Source organism: Anastrepha ludens, chromosome 4 (genome assembly GCF_028408465.1).
Source record: "Anastrepha ludens isolate Willacy chromosome 4, idAnaLude1.1, whole genome shotgun sequence".
Classification (NCBI taxonomy): Eukaryota; Metazoa; Arthropoda; class Insecta; order Diptera; family Tephritidae; genus Anastrepha; species Anastrepha ludens.
In genome coordinates this window covers 63,186,734-63,194,568 of record NC_071500.1, presented here as the reverse complement: position 1 = coordinate 63,194,568, position 7,835 = coordinate 63,186,734, and positions in this window count along the sequence as shown.

The window sequence follows — 7,835 nt, the reverse complement described above, 5'->3', positions numbered from 1 at the left end:
TGTAATAAATATTCCTCGCGAAAAATGGCTAGCAATTATAAACACTTACAGTCCGTTTAATGGAAGAGTGAACGGTGAAGCTAAAAAAAAAGAAACTAAATGCTGCTCTTTTCCGCAACACGCTTTGTGCAATTTGTTAGTTTTGTGAGAAATTTGGAAAGCGCGCTTTGTTTTTACAAAATGAGTTCAGCGAATGAAAAACCATTTGAAGCAGTGTTACTATGTACACACTCTAAAGGTCTAAATATGTTACGCAAAATATTTGAAGAAGTCGAAGACATTCATAACTAAATGGGTGCACCGGTAAACCGAAGTTAAAAATGTTGACGACTTCCCCTGATGAGGCTAAAAAACAAAACAATAACCCTTCAAAGCAAGATCAGAAGATCAATGATTTGTTTGTAGCAAAGCCGAACTTACCGTTGCGTGCAGCTCAAGCAGTTTTAAGGAATAGTGCTTTTAATGTATCCAAAGACATGTTTCGAGGGCGTTTATGTGCAGATACCTCAAATTCCGGAGCACATTAAAACCGTTTCTCTCATTACCGCAGATTGAAAAATAAAAGACTTGTATAGGCTAAGGCAAATTCAGAACGTAGTAAGGCAAACGTACTATAGATAATCGAAAACCTCAACGAACTGTTAAGCATCCAGTTAAGAATCATGCTTGGTGGTGCTTCTCCAAAAAAGGACTTAGTTCTGTTTACCGCCAATTTGAATGCTTTTAATGAAACAAATTTACCAAAAAGCATCATTGTCATGAGCTGTGAGCATTAGCATTAGCTAACCTTGGATTTTACAAGAAGACAACGATCCCAAGCATCGAGCCGAAGGTATGTAGGGTGGAAACAGTAAAATAGGATTAAAATGTTGGATTGGTCTTCACATTCACCTGATGCCAACTCTATTGAAAATATTTCTGCAATAGTTAAGCTAAAACACAAAGGAAAACAAATATGGACGGTCAAACAGTTATCAAGACGAATTCGGCTGATTTGGTGCTTATTACCTCCACAACCTGCGCAGAAATTAACGCGAAGATGCGCAGCCATTATAGCTAATGGTGGTAAGTATACATTTTATTATATATTGCGTATAATAAATATAATATCATAAGTCCATACATTGCAGTTTGTTAGAATCGAATTCGTCAAATATTTAGTTTCTAAGTTTTGGTGGCCACGCTTTTATTGGACATACTGTAGTTGTTGACAATTTTTATAAAAGTTGCTTGAGAATTTGGATGCAGAAAAACATATGGCAGTGAATCCAATTAGGGGCTTTTAGTTTGTGTTGCAAAAATTGTAAACTTAATTACAAAATCAGTATCCTAGCTGAGCTGCCATCTAATCTAACCTAACCTAACCTGCAAAGTAAGTTCTTATACACCAGATATGAGACCATGAAAGAGGTGAAGGAAAACGATAAGACCAAAAATAGGGGGGTGGAGGGTTGAGCATTTGAGGATTATGAAAGAAAACGATAGAATTAAACGGAGAAGGGTGGGGGGTTGAGTGTTTGTGGACTATGAACGGTGACTAATTTGCGGTTGTGTTAGCCGTTTTATGCTGCTGATGAAGTTCATCAGATTTTTGATACCAAGACCTGCTATGTCAGCTGGCACAGAAAAGAAGTGAGAACCAAGATGCTTAATTTTGAGTCTCACGGCATGTATACCCCGCGGATAGTGCCCCGTGAGGATGCCCACAAAATTTGAGAGCTGAAATTTTGTCATCCTCACAATATCCATCGAAAGCCTCCGATCTAAACATGGCCAGAAGGATTTCGCGCCCTTCCACATTCATGTACTTGCCCAACGCTTGTTGCGTTGGTGCAAAGCCCATCCTTCCAGGAGGAAAGCGCAGGTCTGATTGTGGTACGTGCAGCGGCAATACTGCCTGCGATGTCTACAGGTACCACATTTAATATTACAATAAAAGGACAGATACCTGTAAACGGCCATATGATATTTTCCCTGATTTTCATTAAAATTATTTAAAATGAAGAAGTCAATATATTTTTTTCTTTAGAACAGACTCGAGCTTGACTTGTTTACAGTAGCACAGAAAACAAACTATGTGACATATTACGCTGAAATTTGACATGCAAGCTTATAACAGTCCTTCCAAAAAACAAAAAATTTATTTTTGTCATATGTCATCCGCGGACCGTTTTATTGATAACGTCTCGTTCATATTTGAGCAGAAGGTATATAAATATTTCTACCAAAACCAGTGAAAATGACTGGTGTGTAAGAAAAATTGCTTATTGTGGCTTCCAGTTTTTTATCACTCTTAAAAAATTACAAAAAAAGTTGAACAATAATAATTGTAGTAGATAAATGTATTTATAGATGTCAAATAGCAAAATACTTAATTGTTTACAGCTGGTCGGTCACAATTCCTACATAGGTAGATTTTCATGTGTTTACATTCTCCGCATACATTTTTGTTGCATGTCTTACAAATATTTGTAGTCTGACTGTTATTGCAATATCCTATTTGACATCATTTGCGTACAGAAACCGTGCCACTTGTAGTTGGAATGTTAGAATCTAATTACTAATCTAAAAAGAAAGTCTACGAGATATGAGATATTTTCTCCTGTTGGGGGTTTGTATAATATTCAGCTATTTATTCTTATTAATTTCTTAGCAAATTTATCAATTTTGATGTGTTTATGCTTTGTACTTAGTATACCTTATGATCAAAAAGTACCGTAAAGGTGATTTTGACTGTTTTCTTCGATTGCCAAGACGCTTCCATCGGGCCAGACAGTCAATAAAGAATATTATTTATCTGTTTTTAAGCGTTTGAGAGATGTTGTACGTCGCAAACGGCCGGAAATGTGGCAAACAATTCTTGCATTTTGCATGATGATAACGCGTCATCGCACCGAGCCCAAATTGCGCTGAATTATTTGACCAAACAGCAAGTAAATACCATCCTGCAAGCACCGTATATACGGCGGCCGCGGTAGCTGAATGGGTTGGTGCGTGACTATCATTCGGAATTCAAAGAGAGAACGTAGGTTCGAATCTCGATGAAACACCAAAATTAAGAAAAACATGTTTCTAATACCGGTCCCCCCTCGGCAGGCAATGGCAAACCTCCGAGTGTATTTCTGCCATGAAAAAGACCCTCATAAAAAATTTTTGCCGTTTGGAGTCGGCTTGAAACTGTAGGTCCCTCCATTTGTGGAACAACATCAAGATGCACACCACAAATAGGGGGAGGGACTCGGCCAAACACCCAAAAATGGTGTACGCGCCAATTATATATATATATATATAAGCACCGTATTCATCTGATTTGGCCCCATGCAACTTCTTTTTCTTTCCCAAGTTGAAGTTACCACTTCGTGGAAGGAGATTTCAGTCGATAGAGGAGATTAAAAATAATGCGATGAAAGAGCTGAAGGCCATCCCTTCGTCGGTCTACCAAGGGTGCATGGAGGACAGGATTAAACGTTGGCACATGTGTGTTTCTTCAGACGGGTCATATTGTTAAAGGAGATAAAATAAATTTGCCTGAAATTTAACTAGCTATGTTTTTTTTTATTGAAACATTCCCGTACTTTCTAATCATACGGTAAGTATTTTTTATTTGGGTTCTTTTTACAAACAGTTAGTGTGCATCTATTGGATTGGTAGCCCAACCTTGAGAAACGGGCCATGCTGCCTTTTTTCAGTTTGGAAGTTTTCGCCAATTCCCTCTTATTTGCACATATTGTTCCAAACAACGAAGTGTTTTTAGATCTTAATTTTAACACCAAAGGTTCTACCCCCATGGTACTAATGTACTAAATCGGCACGGGAGATGACAAATGGTTCCTAGACGAGGTGTGTTTAAAAAGTATCGCGAATTTTGAATTTTCGCAGGTTACGTATATTCGAATTTCGATTTTTTTTGTGCCGATGTGTTGGTACTCATGCCTCTCACTCATTCCGACGAGTTCGGCCATTTTGAATGTTCAGTTAATTGTTGACAGTTGCTTTGCTTGCACGTGTTTTGGCTCGTCTTCGATTTTTACCTATTCAAAAAGATGGATCAAAGAACCTGTATCAAATTTTGTGTGAAAAACGAAATTAAGTGTGTGGATGCATTCCGAATGTTGACTGTGTCATACGGAGAAACTACTTTGGACCAAAGCAACGTTTATCGGTGGTACAAAATATTCTCAAAAGGCCGAGAAGATGTGAACGACTAACAGCGTGCCGGACGCCCGAGCACTTCAACAACAGACGAAAAAATTGATGAGTGAAGAAAATGGCATTGACCAATCGTTAAACTATCGTTAGAGAAGTTGCTGAGGACCTAGACATATCGATTGGCTGGTGCCATTATGATTTATGATTATGACGTGGAAGCCAAAGCTCAATCATCTCAATGGAAGCTGCCGCACGAACCAAGACCGAAAAAAGCGAGCCAAGTTCGGTCAAATGTACTGCTTACCGTTTTCTTCTATTGTAGGAGCGTTGTGCATCATGAGTTTTTGCCACAGGGTAAAACGGTCAATAAGGAATATTACCTGCAAGTTATGCATAATTTGCGCGAAGCAATCCGCCAGAAACGCCCGGATTTGTGGAAGAACCCTGCTCACACATCGCTGCTTGTGCGCGACTTTTTGGTCAAAAACAACACACTAATGATGCCACATGCCACAGGCACCGTATTCCCCAGATCTGGCCCCTGTGACTTATTATTGTTCCTGAAACTGAAGAGGGCCATGAAAGGACGAGATAAAGACGGCATCGAAGGAGGAGATGAAAAAGAATCATTTCTTGAAGTGCTTCGAAGATTGGAAAAAACGTTGGCATAAGTGCATAATATCTCATGGGGATTACTTTGAAGGGGACAAAATAGATATTAATGAAAAACTAAATGATTTTTGAAAAACACAAAATTCGCGATACTTTTTGAACACACCTCGTATACGGTTCAAGAAGTTTCATTACGACAAATTCGCTTAGGGGATTGCTGCATTTCGATACTCGTCTTTTTCTAAATACGGTTAGCCACATTTTGTCTTTATATCGGACGCCAGCCTTCGGTTCGAAGGAATTTTGACTATTTTCAATAGCTTTGTCCCAAACTGATGAAACTAGAGCGAATTTATCTGTTTGCAAACGTTGACTCCTCTGATTTCTTTTGTCGAAACGAATGTATCGCAGAGTCTGAATAAAATCTCGTCTACAGATAGAGCTGGAGAAAAATGATGGCTCCCACTTGTTGTTCTACAAAAATTGAAGGCTCAAAGTATTTCCTTCGTACGCCCCACGTGCGAACAATATTGCAAGAAGTACCTTCAATTTTGCTTGCGTAATTGTCCAAAACTTCAGAGGCTTCTAACTCTGTACAAATACTTATATGTTCCAAAATATGGTATGTATATATGGTTACATAGCAACGGCTCAATGTCGATAACGAAACGAACGAAGCCACTTGGCGCTATATTTACTGCATCCATCTCATGATTCCTCCGAAATCACACATTTCTTCATAGAAACTTCCACCAGTAATTTTGACTGGTACTGGTAGAAATGTCAATAGCAAGAAATATATTTGTTATTAATATATATAAAGTGACATTAAGTTAACAAAATGTATTATCCACTTATACCTACAAAAGTCACAACACCATTTCGGAAAGCAATTGTTATATGTAGTAGGGATTTTGAATTGAAATGGCGCGACCATTCACAATGACTGGTGTGGTAAATCTGGTGTTAAAAATAAAATTAATTCATGCAAATTTGCTTGCATGTGTTTAGATGAAAGCACGGATATAAATGAGTTCTGCCAGTTGGTTATTTGTATTCGTATCGTGGATTCCAAGATCGATGTATTCAATTCGATTTCGTTAGAAACTTTTAGGGAAACGTGACCGGTAAATTAGTGCTTGACATCGTTTATGAAAATCTTCTATCTGAAGTAGAAATATGTAAATTCGCTAGGGTATGTACGGATGGTGCAAACGTCATGAGAGATGATTTCGTGGATCAGCTAAAAAAGTACGATATTAATGTTTTTCCTTTCATTGGGTAATTCATAAACTTATTTGATTTCAAAATTTGTAAGTAATTTTTTTACCATGAAAACTGCAGAAGAAATAAGCAATAAAATAAGAGGAGGGCATCACCCCCATAACCACAATAAATTTACGTAATTTTTAAAAAGCACTAATACCAGATATTATGTTCACGGAAGTTTGATGGTTAGCCGTGGTGATTCCCTGAATAGATTATTTGCTTTAAAGAAAGAAGTATTGGAATTTTTACGTTTTAAGAATTTGGTTGGAATAGCAAAAGTAGTACGGGCTTTGTGGCATAGTGAATTTATTTTGGACATAACATTTCTCTATGGTATAACAAATTATTTAATGGAACTGAGTTGAAACTCGAGGGAAGGGAACAACTTTAACCCGTTTATTGAAAGAAATTATTAATTCTCAAACCATTTTATTTCTACTTTTTGCTGAAGTTCGGTCGGAGGATTATTAAAATTTCCCACAAACCGCTGCTATTATTGCAGCGACAGAGATTCCTACAAAAATTATCATCATGCTAAACTATTGGAAATTTTTTTTAAATTACAGGATATATTTAATGGTATGAAGGATTCAGAATTGCATTGATCTCTTTACTTGTGGTTTGAGCAACTTTGATTTTGAAATTAAAGTAGAAATAATAATCCTACGAAGGGAGAGACATTTTTGTGATGGAAGAGATGAGTTGAGTTCTGGAGAAATTTAGATAACAGTTTGTATCCTTAAATTAAAAAAACTCACTTTTTCATTGCGAGCAATTTTTTTCTGATTTAAAATTTACTTGTTCCAATGATAGCCCGGTAAAATTAGGCCAAAACGTAAGGGTGAAGCCTAAAATTCATAACAAGCTGAAAATGGATGAAATTGTTCAAAACATATATAGGTTTGTACTTTTATTAAAATGTAAGTATTAGCAATGTAAGTTTTTATTAAGGAGTTGATAAATTGTATATTTGGTTTTTCGCCCGAAATCGACCACCTTCTACGCCAGTTAAAACACGACTCCCTCGTTCGCCGTTGTTGTCAACCAGGGTTGCCAGAAACACGAGAGGAGGAGTAGGGATTACACCATTCCCCCACATATGTAAAAATAAAATTTTGCACCTGCAAAGGGAAAAATACTAGACACCAGTTTTTGCAACTGTAAAAAAGGATGCAGTGCCAAATGTGGTTCCAAAAAAGTGGGTCTGTATTATTCTCTGGCGTGCACAAATTGTCAAGGCCGCTCGTGTTCTAATGTTGAATCACCAACAGCAGAAGATTCGTTCGGTTCCGACGAACTGGAATGCGATACTTCGTTGTTGGCGCAATTTACTTGCAGACAGGATGAAGAAGAAGAAGAAAAAGAAGAAGATCGAGAAGAGGAAGAAGAAGAAGACTGTAACATATATAACTCTAACCCGGAATAATACATTTTTTATGCACGCTTTTTTAATTTTAATTCCGTGTTAAATCCGGAAAATCCATTTTTTACTTCCGTTTTTTTTATTTTAATCACAACAGACCCGTGGAATGGGCCTTCTGGGGATACCACGTAAAAAAAAAAAAACGGTAAATACACTACCTCCGAGGTGGCGTCGAAATGTGTGCATGTTATGACACTTGCAACTCTTTACTTTACCTTTTTTGTAGATAATTTTATGATCTACAATTTTTGTCTGAGTTAATTTTGCGATAAAACTGACCGTTTTCGAGAAATTCAGGAAAAACCCATTTTTTAACCTTTGACCTCGAGTCAATTTTTTCCCCCAGCCGGATAGATTGGGAGCTTTAAAATTTTGTTTTTAC